This window comes from Aethalodelphis obliquidens, unplaced genomic scaffold (genome assembly GCF_003676395.1).
Source record: "Aethalodelphis obliquidens isolate GAN/ISIS:26980383/991018 unplaced genomic scaffold, ASM367639v1 scaffold8, whole genome shotgun sequence".
Classification (NCBI taxonomy): domain Eukaryota; kingdom Metazoa; phylum Chordata; class Mammalia; order Artiodactyla; family Delphinidae; genus Aethalodelphis; species Aethalodelphis obliquidens.
Window position 1 is genome coordinate 8,874,617 of NW_020837952.1, and position 26,356 is coordinate 8,900,972.

Consider the following 26,356-nt stretch of genomic DNA (forward strand, 5'->3'; position numbering starts at 1 on the left):
CCTTGCTTTATCTGCTGGGGCAGGGGTATCCAAAATGGCCCCTTGCTTGCCTTCCTCATAATTACATGCACAGGGAACAATGAATATCTCCTTTAATCTTGGTTCCCATAAATATTTTATATATCTTTTTATTATAGATTCATCATATTGATTGTATTTTATAAATAGAATGCAATTCTATTTATTGAATAGAATTTATAAAGCAAATATTACCATAAAATTTCCCCTTTTATCATTTTCAGTCTAGAACCTAGAAGCTACTCAATATATATTTTATCTCAATTGAATTTAATAGTGCAAAATAAAGAGACAGAATTTTTTTATGTAACTATTTCAGTATACAACAATTAAATTGGCATCAGCGTTTAATTTTAATTAGGATACCAGTGTAGTAAACTGCAAAGGTAAAAAATCTCAATCTTTTCACATATAAAAATTAATGTTCTTTTGTTAACTAGTGATAAGAAAAGAAGATTGTGAAACATCAATGTGCAACTTTAGGGTACTCAAATTTTATGCTTAATCATCAAAGCAACTGAATTGTCCCCTGTTAATATTTACTGCTGCTTCTTTTAATCACCTTGATTCTGTCTTTTTATGTATTTTAATAAACTATATGGTTAATATACCCTAACTCATATCTCTTTTGAAGAGAGATGGGATATAAAAAGTAAATACATGAATAAACTCAGATAAATGGTTATATCATCAGCTAGAGAGATATCTATGCCTTTTCAAAAAGTTTATATTTTAGTTGATTAATTAATGGAATACTATTTATGGTTCCCTCCAACACATTTGCCTCTATTTAATGGTCTGGAAAAGAAAGATAGTAACAATGCAATGAAAATTTTAATGATATTAAACGTGGTGTCTTGGCAAGCAACTCTAGGAACAGAGAAACTACATGAATGAGCCTAGAGAACTTAGGAATCTGAGCAAAAGAGAAAAGTAGATTCAAGCAGGAGTTAAATGCAGATGAAGACATCTGGAGAGAGGTATTAAGTGCAGACATTCAGGAGGCAGGTAAAGGCTGTGAGAAAGCAATGGTGAGGTTATAGCACATCAGCTATTTCATTATGTAGCGGCAACATAATGACTAATTCACTTTTGTGTCTCTAATTTCGAATCCCTCTACAGAAAAGTGATAGATTATGTATCTCTTGAAAGAACTTTAGAATTCCAGAAGCTTCAGTGCAAATGCTATATAATTACCAGAATGAGGCAAGTGCCTAGTGTTTTATTACAAGCTCTCCACCTGCTTCTCCCATTTCTTTCACACTAAAAAAGGAAGCATACCAAGCTCTCTATCAAGGGAACTGCTAGTGTGATGAATAAGAAAAGCATTCATATACAGAGTCATGCAAACCTCAACAACCTTTATTAATTGTGGGGTTCTCATCCGCAATGTAGTTAAGAATGGTCTTATGCAAACATAACATTGCAAGGCAGGTATTGGTATCCAGTGTCTGTGTTGCCTACTTGACTGTAAAGGGGGTACTGACTGTCCCATATTCACTTTATAAAAATTATTGAAGGCAGTCAAAAGGTACAAACTTCCAGTTGTAAGATAAATAAGTACTAGGGATGTAAGGGACAACAAGATCAATATAATGAACACTGCTGTAGGTTATACATGAAAGTTGTTAAGAGAGTAATCCTGAGAGCTCTCATCACGAGGAGAATATATTTTTTGTTTTTCTTTCATTTTGTATCTATGTGAGATGATGGATGTTCACTGAACTTACTGTGGTATCATTTCACGAGGTATGGAAGTCAAATCATCATGTCGTGCACTTTAAACACATACAGTGCTGTCAATTAGATCTCAATAAAACTGGAAGAAAGAATACACAAAATCTCCCAAGGAGAAAAAAAAATGTTATTATTGAGGAAAGTTTAAAACATACGTAAAGCACAGAAAATTAGTTTGGAGGACTCCCACGTACCAATTATCCAGCTTATCGAGTCATGTTCAATCTTGTTTCTGCTATACACACTCATGCCCACGCAGCCACCTCAAAGTCTAGGTTATGTTGAAGCACATCCCACCCGTCTAGATAGTATGTAGATCTAAAAGATAAGTATATAAATATACCCCCCACACACACCTATCAGCATTATACTTATGTCATTATAGTACGTAAAACGTTATTGAGACTTCCTTAATAACTTCGTATTCATTTGTATATCTTCAGTGCTCAGCCTGGTCCCCACACAGTATTGCTCAATAAATGTATGCAATTTATTAATCCAGGAACACAATATCACTACTTCCAGGTTATTGCTGCTCCTCTTTATCCCTCAAAACCCATCCCAAGGACCTCTTTTCTGTGACAAAGTCCACAATATTCCTAAGTAAAGCTAATTACTTCAACTTTTATTCCACTGCTGTAAATTCTGAATGTTTTTGAGCACTGACAGTGTACTGGGAACTGTGCTAAACACTTAGCATGGATCAATATGTTTTGGACGTAGTTTGATTCTAGATTCCATGCTTTTCACCATTTTTATTTGTCTTTGTGCTTCACTTACTAGCAAAGTACCTGATACATTGTAGAAACTTAAAAAAAAGTCTTGAAGGAGGAAAGAATGAAAGAAGGAAGGGAGATAGAGAGATAGAGGGGAAAAGGAGAGGAAGGAAGGAGGAAGGGAAGGACGGGAGATGAGAGAGATGGAGGGAGAGCAAGAAAGAGAAGGAAGGAAGGAAGGAGATTATTGAGATTACTTGAGAAGGAGAAAAAACACGACAAACAATTATACAGCACTGTACAGTTTCAAAAATGTGTTTTCATTTATCTTCTTTTCTTAATCTATTGGATAGATATCATAGCCATCTTGAACATCTGACTCCGCCTTCTATTCTTTTCAGAATCTAAAAAGTCAGTGATATTTGTCTTTTGATATGACTGGAATCCCAACAGAAAGAGCTGAGTGGCCCTTGTCTATAATATAGTACTCTAGATCAGAGGTCTGCAGTGTTTCTGAAGAGAAGCAGAATGGCTGAGCAGTTGAAGCCTCAGGATAACCAAGACTGATGATTTGGCGGGAGGTGGTGGAAGGGTATCTACTGTCAGGGAAACCATAAGTATAATGTCGAGGACTGTGTAGGTAGGGGATATTGACAAGGCAGCATTCAGCTGCCTGTCTCTCCTTTGCATTCTGTAAACCACCTAAAGTCATGTCCCTGGAGAGCACCTGGACCACCAGCAAAGAACTACCTCTTACAAGGTGGTCTCAGTGGCAAGGTGGTTCCATATGGTAATTTATTATGTCTAAGCTCCAACTGATCTGAACTAACCCCTCAGCCTCACCCTGTAAATTTCTCTCAGAGCTCTCTTTGATTCGTTATAACTTTTGTCAAAGTTTGTACTTCAATATTTAAATAATTTCCATTAATTGTCACCACAATTAGGTTATAAACGCCACAGTGGCAGGAACCATGTCTGTTGTACCACCATATATAGCACTTAGAATAGTTCCTGTAACATAATAATCAACTGCTTAGTAAATATATTATGAATAAATGAATGAATGAATAAACCATGTCAAATTTTTTGTAACTTGAAGAGCATTAGTACCATTTTCACTAAGTATGACATGTGATTTTGTAAACATCGTGTACTTACAATTTCCATTTTTAGTTGAATGACCTTACTGAGTATTGCCTTTGTGCACTATTTTATATTTTATGTTTACATTGAGGTGTAAGTTGATTTTAGAGTAAATATTAATTAAAGAAAAAGAAGAAGAATATAAAAGCCCAAGGGACGATTGCACATAAGCAACGTAGGTATCTGTTTAGTCATAAAACTTACAAAGAAATCTTAGAACCTAAATAATCCAATTCCCTTTCCTCCATCATTTTAGGAATTAAGCTAAAAGTTTTACACAAGATCATAGTTAATTAATAATGAAACTGGGACCAGGCTGAAGGCTTTTTTCTTTTAACCCAGTAATTTTTCCTTAATTCATCCTATCTCACATTGTCATAATAAATTCTCCTTTAAAATTTCTTGGTTTATGGTGGCTAAAATCTGAAAATTTAGCAATGTATTTCCAAGTGTAAAAGGAAGAGATGGTTTGAAAGGTCCGGTGGGCTAAATTGTGAAAAGCTTTGCCAAACCAAAAAGTTGGAATCTTTCTTCAATAACAAATGGAAACAAGAGTTTTGGGGTAGAAACCAAAAACTTAAAAACAATTTGAGAGTGAAGTAATCAGCTTTATTTTCTAAATTCAAAAAAAACAGAATTAAATAAAGATTTCTCTGGAAGCAACATGGGAAATGTAAGAGGAAAAAAATCAGGAGACGATTGCAACAGTTCTGGGGAGACGTGGTACAGGTTTGAATCGAAAAGCAGTGGCAGCAGAGGTCAAAAAAGAATACATTCTTTAAGAGTCATTTCTGAGCCATAACTTAGATTTGGTGCCCATCTGGATAGGAAGGCGATGAGAAAGACAGGTGAATGAGCCTATCTGGGCTTCTCGTCGGGAGACTTGGTGGAGGATTAAAGATTCTAGGAAGCTAAAGTTTTGGAAGAAATTAAATTTGAGGCATCTGTGTGCATCCAGGCGTGCTGCAGGGATGAGTGTGCCTCGCTGTGGGTCTGCAGGAGGGCTTCTGGCAGTTCACTGGGCAGGTCCTTGGTTGGGCAAGATTGGCCGCGGACTGCAGCTGAGAAGGGCTAGAACAGAACCACAGGGCTACTTCAGAATCTGCAGCTGATGGTGGTCAGTAGGCCTGCCTTCAGAGGCACAGACCTGTGAGTCTCCCACCAGATTCCTGGGCAGACTGGACTGCCCCCGGGGCTGCAGCTGAGAGGGGCTTGTACTGTGTCACGGGGCCACTTCAGGATCCGCAGTCAGACCAATGCTGGTAGGCCTGCCTCAGGGGTACAGATGAGCACATCTCCCTGCAGGTCCCTGGGTGGCAGGACTGCTTCTGGACCATGGCTTTGAGGCGTGGAGTTGGGTTATGGAGTTGCTCCAAGATCCAGTTAGAGCAAAGTCAATGAACTTGCCTCAGGGGCACGGATGGGCATGTCTCCATCTGGGTTCCTGGGCAGTTACGACCGGCAGCTAAGAGGGACTGGAGCGGGGTCAGGTACCACTTCAGGGTCCACATCTCGGGCTGAGGTCGGTAGGCACAGGTGGATGTGACTCTTCCCAGGTGCCTTGGTGGATTGTGAGTCCAGAGGGGTCTGTAGCCAGGACAGGACCACCGTTGAGCCTACCACCTGGGCACGGACCTGCATTCTCAAAATGACCCTGCTTAGTCTTGGGCTCCACCAGAGTTTCACAGTCTCCTGCTTGCATCCCATACATCCACAAAGGCACCTTTGTCTGTGGATGGTTGCCAAATTCTTGCTGCTGAGTAGGGATGTGATTGAGGGACCTCCTATTCCATCATGTTGCTGATGTCACTTTGATGAACAGGTCACAAGTATCTATTTCATTTGTTACAGTTCCCATAAAAACAGGATTTTTTGACCATTTACTAATTTATGGATGGTTTACTGGTTGGGGCATATCAACGTTGTTAGTTATGCTGTTTGATCACAGTTTCAATTTTATATTTGTCCCCTTCTGGGCTGTGTATCTTAAGTAGCAGACACAAAGATGTGACCATGTTAGACTTGCTTGTGGCTTGATTTGAGGTTGTATGCAGATGCGGTCTGATAAAAAATTGAGGATAAAATATGCACATTTAAAAAATCAGTCTGTGATTACTTTGCCCTGAATACCTCTGTTAGAGAAAAAATACGTCTTTGGAAAGTAAAACTATTCCAAATTTCCTTCTGAAGCATCTATAGTATTTCTTAAACTCATAACATCTTTAACTAGCCATTGTGAACTATTAGAAGCTCTACTAGTTATATATTATTTGTAACGATTTGGTTTAGAAGTAGAAAGAAAATCATCATTAACATCTGAAGCAATGTGGTGTTGAGTTAATGTTTTAAAAAATTAACCACTGGGGCTTCCCTGGTGGCGCAGTGGTTGAGAGTCCGCCTGCTGTTGCAGGGGACACGGGTTCATGCCCCGGTCCGGGAAGATCCCAAATGCCACGGAGAGGCTGGGCCCGTGAGCCATGGCCACTGAGCCTGCGCGTCCGGAGCCTGTGCTCCGCAACGGGAGAGGCCACAACAGTGACAGGCCCGCGTACCGCAAAAAAAAAAAAAAAGAAAAAATTAACCACTGATTAACAGTGACACAATTATTGCTCATTTTTTGGAGTTAGTCGGAAATTGCAGAAACTAGGAACTTTACTCTTGGGGGATAAATTATAATCTTCTCCATATATACATATATATTTGGTACAGCATCCTAGGACACCTATTATGGCACCTGGAATGGTGCTGTTGATTGGCATTGGCTGCAAGAATGCCCACAGCAACTTTAGTCCTAACTCCTCCCAGATATTCTGCTTCAGGCAACTCCATGGAATAGCATGGGGACCTAAGGGGATACCAAACATAAGAAGTAAGAAGAAACCCATCACAGTCATTATTTTTAACCTAGAAGCAAAATGGTTACTAAAGGTAAGATTTCTGTGAAATCTCAAATGGGCCTTTTTTTTTCCATCTGTATGATTTCGTAGAATTAAAAAAATCAATTAAATCTATAATATTGTTAGAACGGAATAGAAGTTCATGTAATAAAATTAAATGTATAGCTCAAACATTTTTTTTTTTTTTTTTTTTTTGCGGTACGCAGGCCTCTCACTGTTGTGGCCTCTCCTGTTGCGGAGCACAGGCTCCGGACGCGCAGGCTCAGCGGCCATGGCTCACAGGCCTAGTTGCTCTGCAGCATGTGGGATCTTCCCAGACCGGGGCACGAACCCGTATCCCCTGCCTCGGCAGGCGGACTCTCAACCACTGCACCACCAGGGAAGCCCAAACATATTTTTTATAATTGGCTTCCATTCCTATTTGAATATCAGAATCATCTGTGAAGCACTGTGCACTTTAAATATATACAGTTTTATCTGCCAATTATACCCTGATAAAGCTGAAAAAAAGAATCATCTGTGAAGATTATTAAAGCCTAGAGGCTTCAGTTCCATGCATCTCTGCCACATACTGTGGGCGAGTTGCCTAACCTCTCTGTACCTCAGTTAGCTCATCTGTTACATAAGGATAGTAATTGTATCTTCCTCATAGGGATGCTGTGAGGATTAAATGAATTAGTGTATGTAAAGCCCTTAGGACAGTGCCTGGCACATAGAAAGCATGCCCTCATAGGGCTTGCTACCGCTCTCCCATGAACAGGTAACTTGGATCTTTGTTTCCAGGGTTCTGGTCTGATGCTCAATATGGATTTTTTCCTAGGGGGAGCATAGTTCACCTAGTCTGGCACTGTGAATAGAGGGCTAAATGGAGAGGAAAAGTCGTGCATGTTGCTGCAGCTGTTAGGGCAGTACTCCTGTTGGTTGTGTGCTGTGGGGGGAGTGCCGTGGCCGTGGAAGAGGGGGAAAGGGAAGGCATGCAGAGGCCATACTTTGGGCCTGGAAGCAGGTAATGCAACACCCTCATGATTCCAGAATGAGATTTCGCCTTGCCATTTTCCCCGAGTGCACAGCCTACTGAAACATGTGTTTACTTTAAAAAATATCTATGAAAATAGATATATTTCTGCAAAGGAATCTCATTCTATAAACTTTGCTTACATTTATTTAAAGCATAGATCCAAAACTTCAAATCTGTAACAAAATGTGGAACCAGTCCTGGCTGCAGCGGAGGTTTGGCAAAGATAGTATCAAGCAGTTACCACCAGAGCTGAATGTCTTAGCAGATAGAGATACTGGACATTTCCCCTGGAAACCTATATGGACAGACACCTGGAAGATCAGATGATTTCTCCCTTCCTAATACTTTGGTCTCTGGATGCTTGACACAAATTCAGAGAGATCGGATAAACTCATGAGGTTGGATTACAATGAGGTTCGAGTTTCTTGCCAGCCCAGGAGGGATGGGGGAGCAGGGAATTAACCAAAATGTGTACAACTGTAGAAAGGCTACCTGAAATTATGGCCTGAGATGCATCCCTGTTCCATTGTAGGACTTGTCTGGTATTATTAAAAATCCTTATGCTCTGTGACAATGATCAGTTTATTACCTCTCAGCCCTCAATCTACCCTTTCGTTTCCTGCTTCGCAGCAAGTACAATGCTACACTTGTCAGTAGGGGGCGCTGGAGGGACATTACTGGAGGAAGGAATTGGTCCTTCTGGTTCCCCTGTGCTGTCAGTGTTTTTGCCTCTTGCTCCTTGTGCATTGCTGCTGTCCCATCTGTGCACCCAGCAAGCACAGCCTCCCGGCAAACTCATAGCCTCAGCCTCGCTGACTGTAACCCTCCTGATGCAGGCCCCACGTGCTCTAGGCCTCTCACTGTCCTGCCATTAAGTGGGATCCCAGCGCCCCACCCAGGAGGCTGCTCCTGCTTGCACAGGGACTGTGAACCAGCTCTGGCTGGGGCAATGCAATAAACTTCACCATCTGATAGGCCCCAAGTTCACATTCTGCAGGAGGTCTGAATCCCTGCTTTAGGAAACCAGCCCCCTTTCTAGGCTCTTCCTTTCTTCGGTTCCCTTCCCTAGCCCTAAGGTATTCTTTAGAACAGGGGTCAGCAACTGCGACCTGCTGTTGGTTTTTGTAAATAAAGATTTATCAAAACACAGCCACACTCATTCATTTCTATTTTGTCTCTCTGGCTGCTTTGATGCTGCCACAGCAGAATTGAATACTGGTTGGAACAGAGATCTGATAGTTTGCAAAGCCTAAAATATTTACTGTCTGGCAGTTTAACAGAAAAAGTTTGCCGACTCCTGCCTTAGAGTTCTCTGTTCTCTTTTATAGTTATTCCATTGTTACAGTTAATAATTCTTTATGTTAAATGTCCTTGTTCAAATTACTATGTGGTTTCTGTCTCCTAATTGGACCTTTCTGATACATGTACTACATATCTGTGCACCCTTAGGGATTATAGCCCATGGAATTGGTACTGGTTCGATTTGGGAAAGAAGCATCTACCAGTTTACCCATGACCAACAAAAACCCCAAGGCAAGGAAGTGCTGTGGACCTTGCTACTCCTTGCAAAGTGGGAAAGAAAAAAATAGGGAGAACAATCATAAGTTAGTTATATCGATAAATTGCCTCACCGCATTCATACCTTATACATTTGTTACGCTTAAAAGCAATCCAGATGCCTAGCACATAGTAAGAGTTTACTAAACGATTTTGAATGAATCGAGTGTATGAATGATATAAGAAATACCAAAAACACACCACGGGCAGTGTTTTCCTTTCAATGCAAAGAAGTGACAAATAATAAAGTGTAGATAAGTGACAGGTAATGTTTCCCCAAATATTTACTCTGATTGTATGAAAATTATGGAGAATATATAAAGAAAGAAGATGTGACCATGAATACATTATCTTAAGCCATATATACAAATGAAGTGGAAAACACACAAAAAATAATTTTCTCCTGAAACACTTGGATAATTGAGACAAGCACTGCATTTTTGGTTTGAATTAGCTGAGCTGAACCAGTTATTAATTTGACTTTGCTTGTGAGGCTGCAGCCATAGAGGGGTTCCTACTGGCTTCACTTCAATAAACAGCCGTGGACTGGGGTCAATTCTTATTTTATTTAGCATTTTTCATTCATTCAGATTCCATATTCAGCTAATTACTTCCAGGAACAGTACGCATTAAGAAGAATAACTCATTTACATGGAAGAAGGCTACAGTTTGCCCTTTTGCTTTTATCTCCCTTCCTTCCCTTTGCCTTTATTCTTCTTTCATTTGGAGCAATGTGAAGCGCAAACATCAAATCAATGCACCTTACATTCTGATTTTTTGTTCCCAAAGCATGCAAACCTTTTTGTTGGCAGAAATTAGCCTTTGCCAGGTAATTCAAAGAAAAATGTACGTTTGATTTTACCCTTGTCGAGTGAGTGTTTTGCCACGTTTATCGCATCTCCCTGGCTGTTCACAGACCACTTTGCAGATGGTTCGCTCTGCCTTCTCTTTAGCTGATTGCTGGGCAGTCAGTGAAAAGCTTCAGATGCTGGTGATATTTTCTCTACTGTTTACAAAAGCAGAAAAGAATTTCACACTTGTTTTGAGCACTGCAGCTGTCTCAGTACCTTTAAATGCCCCTTATAAGCCATTCTAAACAAACCAGCCTGCCTACTGGGAAACCAAAATACCTGTTAGCACTTTCTTTCCATGAAGGATGAAGAGTTGTCTTTAATGCACCAAATGAATTCAAGGAATGCATTTTCTTTCTAGACATGACAGAAAGAAACGTAGATAGCCCAACATTCAAAAGATAAAAGTAGTTCGTACTGTTATCATCAGTAGGAACTTGATAGAAGGGGAGAGAGGTGATTATTCCCTAGTAGCAATCTTATAAAAAATATAAAATGTTAATTATCCTGTCATTTTGTTTAAACCAGCCCTGGATCTCAAACCTGTTTGCACATCGTAATCACCTGTAGAAGCTTCAAATAATAATAAGAAGAAGAACAGGAGGAGGAGAAGGGGAGGAGGATGCTTGTATCCACCCCTGGAGACTGTGATTTAATTGGTCTGGGGTATGGCCTGAGCTTTGGAATTTGACTTTGGAAGTTTCCAAGTTTGGGAACCACTGCCCTAGGTTCACCTTTAAATTCAAGGACTAGAGTAGTGCTGTCCAATAGGACTTCCTGAAGTGATAGAAATAACAACTGCAGGGAGTATTAACTACCCTGAGAGCAGGAAAACAAAGGGAAGAGGTTGGTGTTTTCACAATCAGGAAGCTTGTTAGAGGACCCTAAAGAACTGAGATCCAGACCTCAGAGAAGACGGCATTGTCCCATTGGTGCTGGTACCACTGAGTGGAATGCATCATTCTGGGAGTGAATGGAAAAAAGACAGAATCAACTGCTGTTAGAATCCGCTGCTGCTGCCAGGGAGAAGAGCCAATGCTGAGAAGATGGAACAGACCAACAAGAGGAAGGTCTTTGTCATTGTCTCCTGCTTGGCAGTCTCACTCTGATGCGCCCTAGTAACAGGACCTAACAAGGAAAGAGCTGGCCAAAGGGAAACAGTTTGCAGAGTCCTAGCCCCAATCAGCATCTTCAAGCTGGGTACTGAGGAGTGAACTTGTAGCTAAAAAACAATATTTAATGCCCAACATCACTGTAACCAAAGAAGTGAACATTTAACAAATATTTTTACATATCCAATTAACATAGATTTTAAAAACAGTATTATTACAGGTTCTGTTAGCATGCATTCTTCTTTTTTTAAACATCTTAATTAGAGTATAATTACTTTACATTGTTGTGTTATTTGCTGCCATATAACAAAGTGAATCAGCTGTACATATACATATATCCCCATATCCCCTCCCTCTTGCATCTCCCTCCCACCCACCCTATCCCACCCCTCTAGGTGATCACAAAGCACCAAGCTGATCTCCCTGTGCTATGCGGCTGCTTCCCACTAGCTATCTGTTTTACATTTGGTAGTGTATATATGTCAGTGCCACTCTCTCACTTTGTCCCAGCTTACCCTTTCCCCTCCCCGTGTCCTCAAGTCCATTCTCTACGTCTGCGTCTTTATTCCTGTCCTGCCCCTAGGTTCTTCAGAACCATTTCTTTTTTTTTTTTTTTAGCGTCCATATATATGTGTTAGCATATGGTATTTATTTTTCTTTCTGATTTATTTCACTCTGTATTACAGTCTTTAGGTCCATCCACCTCACTACAAATAAATCAATTTCATTTCTTTTTATGGCTGAGTAATATTCCATTGTATATATGTGTCACATCTTCTTTATACATTCATCTGTCGATGGACACTTAGATTGCTTCCACGTCCTGGCTACTGTAAATAGAGCTGCAGTGAACATTGTGGTACATGACTCTTTTTGAATTATGGTTTTCTCAGGATATATGCCCAGTAGTGGGATTGCTGGGTCATATGGTAGTTCTATTTTTCGTTTTTTAAGGAACATCCATACTGTTCTCCATAGTGGCTGTATCAATTAACATTCCCACCAACACTGCAGGAGGGTTCCCTTTTCTCCACACCCTCTCCAGCATTTATTGTTTGTAGATTTTTTGATGATGGCCATTCTGACTGCTGTGAGATGATATCTCATTGTAGTTTTGATTTGCATTTCTCTAATGATTAATGATGTTCAGCATTCTTTCATGTGATTCTTGGCAATCTGTATATCTTCTTTGGAGAAATGTCTCTTTAGGTCTTCTGCCCATTTTTGGATGGGGTTGTTTGTTTTTTTGATATTGAGCTGCATGAGCTGCTTGTAAATTTTGGAGATTAATCCTTTGTCAGTTGCTTCATTTGCAAATATTTTCCCCCATTCTGAGGGTTGTCTTTTTGTCTTGTTTATGGTTTCCTTTGCTGTACAAAAGCTTTTAAATTTTGCTAGGTCCCATTTGTTTATTTTTGTTTTTATTTCCATTTCTCTAGGAGGTGGGTCAAAAAGGATCTTGCTGTGATTTATGTCATAGAGTGTTCTGCCTATGTTTTCCTCTAAGAGTTTGATAGTGTCTGGCCTTACATTTAGGTCTGTTAATCCATTTTGAGTTTATTTTTGTGTATGGTGTTAGGAAGTGTTCTAATTTCATTCTTTTACATGTAGCTGTCCAGTTTTCCCAGCACCAGTTATTGAAGAGGCTGTCTTTTCTCCATTGTATATTCTTGCCTCCCTTATCAAAGATAAGGTGAGCATATGTGCATGGGTTTATCTCTGGGCTTTCTATCCTGTTCCGTTGATCTATATTTCTCTTTTTGTGCCAGTACCATACTGTCTTGATTACTGTGGCTTTTTAGTATAGTCTGAAGTCAGGGAGCCTGATTCCTCCAGCTCTGTTTTTCTTTCTCAAGATTGCTTTGGCTATTCAGGGTCTTTTGTGTTTCCATACAAATTGTGAGATTTTTTGTTCTAGTTCTGTGAAAAATGCCAGTGGTAGTTTGATAGGGATTCCATTGAATCTGCAGATTGCTTTGGATAATATACTCATTTTTCACAATGCGGATTCTTCCAATCCAGGAACATGGTATATCTCTTCATCTGTTTGTATCATCATTAATTTCTTTCATCAGAGTCTTACAATTTTCTGCATACAGGTCTTTTGTCTCCTTAGGTAGGTTTATTCCTAGGTATTTTGTTCTTTTTGTTGCAATGGTAAATGGGAGTGTTTCCTTAATTTCTCTTTCAGTTTTTTCATCATTAGTATATAGGAATGCAAGAGATTTCTGTGCATTAATTTTGTATCCTGCTACTTTACCAAATTCATTGATTAGCTCTAGTAGTTTTCTGATAGCATCTTTAGGATTCTCTATGGGTAGTATCATGTCATCTGCAAACAGTGACAGTTTTACTTCTTCTTTTCCGATTTGGATTCCTTTTATTTCTTTTTCTTCCCTGATTGCTGTGGCTAAAACTTCCAAAACTATGTTGAATAAGAGTGGTGAGTGTGGACATCTTTGTCTTGTTCCTGATCTTAGTAGAAATGGTTTCAGTTTTTCACCATTGAGAACGATGTTGGCTGTGCGTTTGTCATATATGGCCTTTATTATGTTGAGGTAAGTTCCCTCTATGCCTACTTTCTGGAGAGTTTTTATGATAAATGGGTGTTGAATTTTGTCAAAAGCTTTTTCTGCATCTATTGAGATAATCATATGGTTTTTATCCTTCAATTTGTTAATATGCTGTATCACATTGATTTGCATATATTGAAGAATCCTTGCATTCCTGGGATAAACCCCACTTGATCATGGTGTATGATACTTTTAATGTGCTGCTGGATTCTGTTAGCTAGTATTTTGTTAGGATTTTTGCATCTATGTTCATCAGTGATATTGGCCTTTAGTTTTCTTTTTTTGTTAACATCTTTGTCTGGTTTTGGAATCAGGGTGATGGTGACCTCGTAGAATGAATGAGTTTGGAGTGTTCCTCCCTCTGCTATATTTTGGAAGAGTTTGAGAAGGATAGGTGTTAGCTCTTCCCTAAATGTTTGATAGAATTCGCCTGTGAATCCATCTGGTCCTGGCCTCTTTTTGTTGGAAGATTTTTAATCACAGCTTCAATTTCATTTCTTGTGATTGGTCTGTTTATATTTTCTTTTTTTTTTTTTTTTTTTTTTTTTTTTGTGGTACGTGGGCATCTCACTATTGTGGCTTCTCCCATTGCGGAGCACAGGCCCCGGACACGCAGGCTCAGCGGCCATGGCTCACGGGCCCAGCCACTCTGTGGCATGTGGGATCTTCCCAGACTGGGGCACGAACCCGTGTCCCCTGCATCGGCAGGCAGACTCTCAACCACTGTGCCACCAGGGAAGCCCTGTTTATATTTTCTATTTCTTCCTGCTTCAGTTTCAGAAGGTTGTGCTTTTCTAAAAATTTGTCCATTACTTCCAGGTTGTTCATTTTATTGGCATATAGTTGCTTGTAGTAATTACTCATGATCTTTTGTAATCTCTCATGATCCTTGGTATTTCTGCAGTGTCAGCTGTTACTTCTTTTTTATTTCTAATTCTATTGATTTGAGTCTTCTCCCTTTTTTTACTGATGAGTCTGGCTAATGGTTTATCAATTTTGTTTATCTTCTCAAAGAACCAGCTTTTAGTTTTACTGACCTTTGCTATCATTTCATTTCTTTTTCATTTATTTCTGATCTGATCTTTATGATTTCCTTCCTTCTGCTAACTTTGGGGTTTTGTCCTTCTTTCTCTAATTGCTTTAGTTGTAAGGTTAGGTTGTTTATTTGAGATGTTTCTTGTTTCTTGAGGTAGGATTGTATTGCTATAAACTTCCCTCTTGGAACTGCTTTTGCTGCATCCCATAGGTTTTGGGCCTTGGTGTTTTTATTGTCATTTGTTTCTAGGTATTTTTTGATTTCCTCTTTGATTTCTTCAGTGATCTCTTGGTTATTTAGTAGCATATTGTTTAGCCTCCATGTGTTTTTATTTTTTACAGTTTTTTTTTTCCTGTAATTGACATCTAGTCTTGTAGTATTGTGGTTGGAAAAGATACTTGCTAAAATTTCAATTTTCTTAAATTTACCAAGGCCTGATTTGTGACCCAAGATATGACCTGTCCTGGAGAATGTTCCATGAGCACTTGAGAAGAAAGTGTATTCTGTTGTTTTTGGATGGAATGTCCTATAAATATCAATTAAGTCCATCTTGTTTAATGTATCATTTAAAGCTTGTGTTTCCTTACTTATTTTCAATTTGGTTGACCTGTCCATTGGTGAAAGTGGGGTGTTAATGTCCCCTACTATGATTGTGTTACTGTTGATTTCCCTTTTTATGGCTATTAGTATTTGCCTTATGTATGAGGTGTTCCTATGTTGGATGCATAAATATTTACCATTGTTATATTTGCTTCTTGGATTAATCCCTTGATCATTATGTAGTGTCCTTCTTCATCTCTTGTAATGGTTTTTATTTTAAAGCCTATTTTATCGGATATGAGAATTGCTACTCCAGCTTTCATTTGATTTCCATTTGTGTGGAATATATTTTTCCATCCCCTCACTTTCAGTCTGTATGTGTCCCTAGGTCTGAAGTGGATCTGTTGTAGACAGCATGTATACAGGTCTTGTTTTTGTATCTGTTCAGCCCGTCTGTGTCTTTTGGTTGGAACATTAATCCATTTACATTTAAGGTAATTATTGATATGTATGTTCGTATTACCATTTTCTTAATTGTTTTGGGTTTGTTGTTGTAGGTCTTTTCCTTCTCTTGTGTTTCCTGCCTAGAGAAGTTCCTTTAGCATTTTTGTAAAGCTAGTTTGGTGGTGCTGAATTCTCTTAGTTTTTACTTGTCTGTAAAGGTTTTAATTTCTCTGTCGAATCTGAATGATATCCTTGCTGGGTAGAGTAATCTTGGTTGTAGGTTTTTCCCTTTCATCACTTTAAATATGTCCTGCCACTCCCTTCTGGCTTGCAGAATTTCTGCTGAAAGATCAGCTGTTAACCTTATGGGGATTCCCTTGTATGTTATTTGTTGTTTTTCCCTTGCTGCTTTTAATATTTTTTCTTTTTATTTAATTTTTGATAGTTTGATTGATACGTGTCTTGCCATGGTTCTCCTTTGGTTTATCCTGTATGGGACTCTCTGCTCTTCTTGGACTTGATTGACTATTTTCTTTCCCATATTAGGGAAGTTTTCAACTATAATGTCTTCAAATATTTTCTCAGCCCCTTTCTGTTTCTTTTCTTCTTCTGGGACCCCTATAATTCGAATGTTGGTGCATTTAATGTTGTCCCAGAGGTCTCTGAGACTGTCCTCAATTCTTTTCATTCTTTTTTCTTTATTCTGCTCTGCAGTAGTTATTTCCACTATTTTATCTTCCAGGTCACTTATCCGTTCTTCTGCCTGAGTTATTCTGCTATTGATTCTTCCTAGAGAATATTTAGCTTCATTTATTGTGTTGTTCATCATTGTTTGTTTGCTCTTTAATTCTTCTAGGTCCTTGTTAAACGTTTCTTGTATTTTCTCCTTTCTATTTTCAAGATTTTGGATATCTTTACTATCATTACTCTGAATTCTTTTTCAGGTAGACTGCCTATTTCCTCTTCATTTGTTAGGTCTGGTGTGTTTTTACCTTGCGCCTTTATTTGTTGCGTATTTCTCTGTCTTCTCATTTTGCTTAACTTACTGTGTTTGGGGTGTCCTTTTCTCAGGCTGCAGGTTCATAGTTCCCATTGTTTTTGGTGTGTGCCCCCAGTGGGTAAGGTTGGTTCAGTGGGTTGTGTAGGCTTCCTGGTGGAGGGGACTAGTGCCTGTATTCTGGTGGATGAGGCTGGATCTTGCCTTTCTGCTGGGCAATACCACGGCCGGTGGTGTGTTTTGGAGTGTCTGTGAACTTAGTATGATTTTAGGCAGCCTTTCTGCTAATGGGTGGTTGTGTTCTTGTCTTGCTAGTTGTTTGGCATGGGATGTCCAACACTGGAGCTTGCTGGTCATTGAGTGGAGCTGGGTCATAGTGTTGAGATTGCCAATTGATATTACATGGGGCCAGGAGGTCTCTGGTGGTCCAATGTCCTGAACTCAGCTCTCCCACCTCAGAGGCTAGGCCTGACACCTGGCTGGAGCTCCAAGACCCCATCAGCCACACGGTTCCTCGTGTTGGTGGGTCTCCTGCAGAGGTGGGCGGTGGCTCTGGCTCACCACAGGGTCAAGGACACTGACAGCAGAAGTTTTGGGAAGTACTCCTTGGCATGAGCCCTCCCGGAGTCCGAGCATGCATTCTTATACATTATTGTTGGATGTGTAAATTAACATCCGGGAAAGGAAGTTGCAAGTCCTGAAGTGTTTATAACCTTTGACTCAATCGCTTTGCTTTCAGAAATTTATCCCAAAGACACAATGAAAGTTATGATGTAAGATGTGTGTTTAAAATATTTACTAAGATGTTGTTCATACTAATAAAAATCTTAATGACCCAAATAAGAAATGTTAAATACATTAAGGAGTATATCTATTATTTAATTTTACAAAATCATTAAAATTGTATTTACAATGCAATTTATGGACAAAACGCATTTATGGTATAATTATTGAGATATCATCTTTTCATTTAATACTTTACTACAAGCATTATTGTTGACTTCTTATTTTCTCCTCTCTCTATTGCTATATGTTCTGTTTCTTACAATATATTACATTAATAATAATACAAATAATAAAGTAACAAAAAAATAGATGTATTATTTTAATAGCATTAAAATAAAAATATTTTATGTAAACAAAATACATGAACAAAAACAATACATTGGGAAAAACCTGCAGAAAATATAAATTTTTTGTCTTTAATAAGTAATGAGTATATATAGATTCATAAGAAAAACATCAAAACTCCCAAAAGATAAATGAATGATCAAAATTATTTATGAAAGGAAAAATACATGTGATTAATGAACTCATAGGAAATCGTTGCCTATCAAATTAGCACGAATCACAGAATTTGACAAGAGCAGTATGCAAGGTATAGTATAAAATCATGGAACCCTTTTGGCAAAAAAGAAAAGAAAACTGGACTATTTTGTAATAGTTAAAAGGCACATATCTTGAACCTTGTAACAGTTTTTAGGATCTATCCTGATTATGATTTGAAATTCATGAAAGATTTTATTCCCCTAAATATTCAAACTTTATTGTTAAAAATTTTTAAACCACTGGAAACAAGCTAATGCCTAAACTTGTGAGGATATTTTAAGAGCTTAATGTTCTAAAGAATTTTATAACATTCTTTAAACTTATATTGAATTTAATATCTTATGAATTTGTCATTTTAATGAATCTATTAAAAGTATGTTTATAAAGGTTTTTAAAAAGAATTGGATAATGTTTAAGTTTTAATATTGTGTGACCTCCAGGTTGCATAATTTAATATTCAGAATTATCTAAGCTAGGCAACATTATGCACAGAACAAAGTTGGAATGAACACTAAGGAGTTAAATGTGGTTGCCTCTATTTACTACAATTACACTTGACCTTTTATTTCTTTATACCTCTGTCAGTTTTCAAAAAATTTCTAAAATGAGCATGTATTTTCTCATAATTTCAAAAATGAGCATTATTAAAATTCTTTAATTATTATTATTATAATAAGAATAATTCCCTGATTAAGTTACTCTGACCTCTCCCATTCCTAAATTCTCCAATACCAGGATGAGAGACTAGTTTTTGTAGGGTCATGACGTAGGAAACCCTGCATGAATTTTGATCATATGACCTGGAAGGATTAGGGATATAACAGGAAGCTTAGTTCCTGTGAGGTTTGATATATTATGTTCTTTCAGAGATTTGTGTTCTAGATCAGGGTTGACAAACTTTTTCTGTAAAGGTATGGATGGTAAATATTTTAGGATTTGCAGATCACTGTCACATATTTGTCTTTGTTTGTTTTTTACAACCCCTTAAAGTGCAAAAAACCATTCTTAGCTCGTGGACCTAACAAGAACAGGTCACAGACTGGATTAAGCTTGAGGGCCATGGCTTGCTGACCCCTGTTCTAGATCACATATATAGGGAACAACTAGAGATTCTGTGTGATGTTTTTCTTGAGTTCAAACACTGGTACAGCTAATGAGATTCTCTGTCCTCCATATTTTCTGTGGCTCTATAACCATCAGAAGGAGGGACAGAAATTGATAAGTAAAGGTGTCTGATAGTTACTGCTAAAAACAAGTGCTGCAAAACAAATAGCCTAAAGTCAGAGGATATCACTTATTCTTAAGAGACTTGTGTTGGTCAGTTGCTGATCTAGGCCTTGCTCAGCTGAGCAGCTCTGCGGACTCATACATCTGAGGGTTATCTGGAACCACCAGAACTGGGCTAGTCTCTGCTAGAGTTGTCTGGCTCTCCTCTAAGTATCTCTCACCCTCGTCCTGGGACCAGTCGGCTTCCCTGGGCTTGTTTTTTCCATGGCAATGGCAGGGATACAAACGAGCAAGCCCAAACATGCAAGTGCTGTTCAAGCCTTTGGTCAAACAATTGGTCAACCACAGCAGAAGCTGAAGTAGAACAAGTAGCTGAAGATCCAGGAAGCAGATAAGTTTGAGGGGAGATGTGATATAAGACATTTTGGATACAATCCACACCTTGACCCATTCAAAACTACTTCTACCCTCCTTTTGTATCTGGTACCCATTCTACAAGGTGGGGCCATACTTTTTTGTCATAAAAAGATGTCCTCGCTCCATCCTCATTTCAAGATGGTGTGGCCGTAATCTCCTGGGAGACTTAAGAAGATTAATAATGAAATAAACTAGAATCCATACTGCTACGGCTGGTTCTATTTAGGTCAAGTGTCCTTTGGACCATTAATATGGCTAGGGGTCTGGGTACAATAATTAGCAGCCCTCCTATTTGCAATAAGTTTAGGAGAGTGCTGTTTCTGGAAGAGAGGGGTGTTACATAACAATAGGAAAATATGTCCAATAAAATAAAAATAGCTACATATATTGATTATGTATATAGCAGAAGCTGTGTTTAGTGATTTATACACATGATACCATTCCATATTACAATCATCTAATGAAGCAGATATTACTATTTTTACTTAACATATGAAGAAACTGAAGTATAAGAGGTAGTTTGAATGTCCGAGTATGTGGCACAGTATGTGGTGGAATCATAATTCAAATCTGGATGTTTCCATTTTAAAAAACTAAGCTCTTAGCCACAGTGGCTTTACTGCCTCCTGTCCTTGAAGTCAGATGTGTTTTCTCTAAGTTTTACCTCCAGGATTCTCTTAGAAATTATCTTTCTTCATTCTCTGTTTCCTTGTACTTCTGTTTTCAATGAATAACCACTCTACCTACTCATCCCCAGTGTCTAGGAATCCATTAGCATTTTAGCTATTTTTGATAGTTTGACTGATTGTTCAGCAAATATTTACTCCCCATTGATGTTGGGTTTGGCTGGCTGACAGACTTTGGCTGATAGAATGTTAGTGGACCTGATAGTGTCTACAACCTGGAACAGAGCAGCCCAGTGAGTCCATCCTACATTGGAAGAATCACAGTTGACCTGAAGACTTGTGAGAATAAATGCTGTTGTGTGTCACTGAGTTTTGAAGAGGTTTGTTATGCAGCCCACACCTTCGGCTACTTAGGTGGATTAAGGACTTCTAACAAACAAGAGCTGTCTGATATATATTATATTATCACAAGATAAAGAATGTGTGGAAGTTCTCTAATGGTAGCTAGGATGGTATTGTCTCAATAGTGTTTTCTTTTCCTTTATTGGGCAATAAAAATCTGTCATTGTTGTAGGAAATTGAAAAATGGTAGATAACCATTATTAGAGAGTAATTTGTTGATAACACTGTTTTTTCAGCAACTCTATCTCATAAAGAGCTTCAATTCACAGTTAGCAATTCTTGTATTTCCATGCACCTCATTAATTGAGTGCCTCCTATTTTCCAGATATTATGTACCTATAGTCTCATTTAAAGCTAAGGCTACTACATCTTATAAATAAAGAAATTAAGTCTAGAGAAGGAAGTAATCATTGGAGGTCAAAGTGGTATCTTATGGTATCATAGACAAGTTGGGGCCAAAGATGGATCTAGAATTGTGGGTGGGATTTGGAAAGGAGCAGAACAGGGCATCCTAATTTGGGTAAAAACTACTAGAATAAGGATTGTGGAATGGTGGGGATAGAAGTCAGTTGGGATTCTAGTATACCTGGGTAGAGGATTTGATTAGGAATTGGTAATAAACATGTTATAAATGTGCAGTGGAGAAATATTGTCAAAGACATTAAAAGAATGACAGAGAAGTTTATATGTGATGGAATAGGCAGTAGAGAGCTTGTACAAAATCACATTGAAAATACTGATTTATGAAGATCTGTCTTATGATGACAGTTAAAATCTTTAGAATTTGAAAAACATGTTTTGACTGCCTACTATATGCCTATTATGTGCCAAAAACTGTGCTTGGTAGTTATACTTACATAAGTGGAAAATCAGACATTGAGGGGGTTAAAAACTTGAATATGATGTTGCCCTTTCTCTCAGTAGAGAAGACAGATATTTTAAAGCCATGATACAAGCTATACTTTAATAAGTGCTATAACAAAGGTAAAAGAATTAAGAGAATATAAATGAGAGCGAGATTAATTGCTATTAAGAGGATCAAGGAAGTTTTATATGAGGTTACAAATCGACTTGCTAATAAATTACTCATAATGGGCAAAATCAGGGCAGGATCAAAACTGATGTCAAAGCTTTTAGTCCAGGAGACTGGAATAATGGTGCTGGCACTGACAGAAATAGAAGCCTGGAAATTATGATAATATTAATTTTGCATCAATTTCATAATTGATATGGGTTGTGATGAGTCAACTATACTTTTTTGATTCAGTTCCAAATTATTTGTGTGGCATGGTTATAAAACATTATAACATTTTTTTTTAAGAGTTAACCTCATTGAACTCAAGATATTTAACTCAAATAGGTTGATATTTAAATGAGTAAAGACTAAAGAAATATATCCCCATTTGGTTCTTCTTAGACATAAATGTGTACTGGAAAATGTGAATAAACACTTAGTTTTATTATCTTACAGGCTACCTGTAGTATCCTAACTTTTGGGAAGCTTTAGAGGTGGTGTAGAGATAAAAATTTAACTGTAACCCTGAAAAGTTTGGTGATAATCAAGACATATATAGAAACATAGACATATGAAAAGAGGAACTTCATATTGTACTGCAACGGAATTTCAGCAAACATCAGCTTTGGTCTAAGGAAAGAAAAATCTAAGCCAAGTCCATGAAGTCTTGGAAAAAATGTACAAAGACATTGCCAGTAACATTACATTCCAATCAGTAACACATGCTTTTCATGAGGTTAAAATTACTATTTTAAATAAGTCAGCAAAGACAGTAAAATTTCTGCAGATTCTTTTACTTTTTAAGTTTCTTACTAATGCTCTAAGTCAAATTCCCCTCCCCTATCTAAGATGCTGTGGCCTGGAGACTCTAACATGCTGTATCTGTAGAGTGGACCAGGCACTTTTATCGCTCAGGACTTCAGTTTCCTTGTCTGAGGATGAGAGCTTAAGACTTGACTTCCTCTCTCCCTCCCTTCTTCCCAACCTCTCTTTCTCCTTCCCTCCCTTCTTCCTTCCATGAACTTTTAGTGAGGACCTCCTTTGTCTCCCTGTTTAGATTCATACATTTTACCCAGAATACTACAATCCGTAACAAGTCTCTCTACCACCAGTATTGTCCCTTCAAAGTCATTCTGAAAAAATGGCCTGAGTAACGAATTTAAAATTCCAGTGCAACTATGTCCTTTCTTAGTCTGCTGTAGATAATTCTACCTGATGTGGCTCCCACTGACCTTTTCATGGCTTCATCTCAGGCTACTTTCCTGCGTTCTCTTATCTCCTAGTTACTGCAACGTTCTCTGGATATAGGGAGAGCCCTCTCTGACTGTGTCCGAGCAAACTCCTACTCATTCTTCAAACTCTTATCAAATGTCTGTTCTCCGCAATACCTTCAGGAAGAGTTAATCCTTTTCTTCTCCTTAGTCACCATGCTAGGTAGTTGCCTCTATTGTAGCACTTATTCCATTGTGTCAGACTTAATATTTTTGTATGTGTCTCTTTCAGCCCTGGGTACAGTGCCTTGCTCATAATGGGTAGTCACTGAATATTGTGTTGAGTTGCAAGCCTTTCAGTGATTTTTACTTGAACTACATAAGTGTCCTCAATTTTTAACTTCTTCTTGGTAAATTCAGAAATCACTGAAAATTAAAGGACCAGGAAAATGTGATTTCCATATTTCTTAGTGTAAGAAATTATATCTGAGATATGATTCTTTATCAATTTTAGTGTATTGATGACTAAATAAAGCAGTAAAATGTATGATCACTCTAAGGTATAGAGACACATCCAGGCTTCTTCTTCTATGTGTTGAGAAGCATTGGACAATTGTTCATATTATGGATTTTTGAACTAGTTCTTCACCAACTGCCCATAAGAGCAACACATCTATTTCCTGAGAAACATCTGTTTCCTTGAAAAAATTTTTGCTCACCAGTAACTTGACTTCATGTTATGTCTTCTGATATGTACTTGGAAAGCCTATGCGACACATTTTCCTATAAATTTGGCTACAGCTTTCATTTGAGCCAACTTGACCACTTTGCCTTATAAAAACACCGTAAATTCCACGATCTAATTGGCACAAGGATTACTTTTCCAGAGATGAAGCCAGATGTAGGGCAATTCCCCAGTTACATTCTCTTAGCTAGAACTTTTCTTGTTTTTCCTCTAATAGCATCTCTTTAAATAATATCAGAAAATTGAGCAGAAAAAAAATATTTTGGGGGGTAGTTGAGCTATAATTTAGAGAAATACACAGAAAATGTTATCTTTACTCCTTTACAACCTCTGACTGATTTTTTCAGCACTGATCAAAATTTTACCAAAATTCTACTTTTTAAATGCAGATTAATGCCTATGGCTTACTTGAAATGGTGTTAAGTATTAATATCTGAATACAAAACTTTAAGTCTTATACAGTCATTAAAAGAACCATCCTTTGGAAAAAATAACATCACAAACTTTTAGCTTTATTAATACTAAAAAATAAAAAGTTTAAAGGTAAGGCTGAGGTTAGGAATCTGAAGTTGACCCACGTAATGAAAGACAAGCAAGGTCAACAATGTCACATGTAACCTGGATGGAATAGGCCTTTCAGCCGGCTGAGGAATTACTTGTTAGTAACTTTTATATGAGCATTTTTAATAAAGTTTAAACAAATTTAAGCCATTCTATAGTAGATGAAGAAGGTAATGGATGGCAAGAAAAGTCCACTGTGGTTGAAACTTATTTTAACAAACTTGGAAGAGAAAAAAAGATGCTAACCAATGGGGTAGGAGGGCATCATGGTCAAATGAAATTATTTTTCTTTATGATTATTTATAAAAAGGTGCTAGAGAGCAACCAAAAGCAGGCAGAATCTGGTGGGAATTCAACCCTTGAAATATGAATGAGCCATGTTCAGATTTGCTTAAGGGTCAGTCTATGATATGGGATGGGTAGAAGTCAAGCAGAAAACCACAGTCTTATTAGCTTGTGGTATCAAAGGAGAGGGTTTAAGGCTTCCAGAGTGCCTGAGGATTGAGGAGGAAAATCTGAAAAGGATAAATACACAGGTGGGGAACCCCCTAATCTTTTTTATTTTTTAAAATTTATTTATTTATGGCTGTGTGGGTCTTCATTTCTGTGTGAGGGCTTTCTCTAGTTGCGGCGAGCGGGGGCCACTCTTCATCGCGGTGCGTGGGCCTCTCACTATCGCAGCCTCTCTTGTTGCAGAGCACAGGCTCCTGACGCGCAGGCTCAGTAGTTGTGGCTCACGGGCCTAGTTGCTCCGTGGCATGTGGGATCTTCCCAGACCAGGGCTCGAACCCGTGTCCCCCGCATTGGCAGGCAGATTCTCAACCACTGTGCCACCAGGGAAGCCCACTCACTAATCTTTATATAATCTTCTGACCACTTGCAAAGGCACTGTGCAGACTCTGAGGAGCTCATGGAAAGCAATAGCTGCATGGCTGAAAATATTGAAGAGAGATTTTAGCTGCTGCTAAATTAGTTTGGCTAAAAATTATAAAAATAGGTGCCCATACCAAGTGTTTTGGAGGAATTGCAGCTTGAATACCTTTCTGGTGAAAATGCAAAATGGTAAATCACTTTGGTAAAATTGGACATTTTTAAAAATAATGTTAAACATCCATTTGCTATGTGACTCAGCCATTTCACTCTTAGGCATTTGCCAAAACAAAGTGAAGCATATGTGAACAAGAAGACTTGCAATGTGAATGTTCATGGTAGCTTTATTTGTAATAGCCACAAACTGAAAACAACCCAGATGTCTCACTTGGTGATGAATAAACAAAATGCAGTGTGTCCATACAATGAAACATTATTCAGCCATGAAAATGAATAAATTATTAATACATTAATAACACAGATGAATCTAAAAATCATTCTGAGAGAAAGATGCAAGCAATAAAGCAGAGTATGCGATATTATTGCATTTATACAAAATTATAGAAATTGCAAATTAAGCTGCAGTAACAGAAAGTAAATTAGCAGATGCCTGGTGAGGGGTAGCAGGTTAGGGCAGGAGGGAGGGGCTGCAAAGGGCAGGAGGAAATTTGAAGGTGATGGAAAGATTTGTAATATTGGTATGGCAATAGTTTCATGAATGAGTTCATATGCCAAAGCTTATCAAACTGTACTCTAATTATGTGGACTTTATCATTCTTCAATTATATACCTCAACAACATTTTGTTTTAATATGTTTATATTCTCTGTTATATTTATAACATATTTATATGTTTATAATTTATAACATATTCTCTGTTATATTTTTATAACATATTTATATGTTATAAAATATGTTTTATATTTTATATATTTTATGCATAACATATAATGTATTATATAACATATAACACATATAACGTATTTATATGTTATATGTTATCTATATGTTATATGTTATAAATATGTTTATATTTTATATACTTTATATATGTTGTATGTTATTTGTTATATGTATATGTTATTTATGTATTTTATAACATATGTTATTTGTTATATGTATATGTTATTTATATGTTTATATGTTATTTATATGTTATATGTTATAAAATATGTTTTATAATTTATATATTTTATATATACACATATAAAACATATTTATATGTTTATAATTTATAACATATTCTCTGTTATATTTTATAACATATTTATATGTTATATTTTTATAACATATTTATAACATAAAGAATGTATAA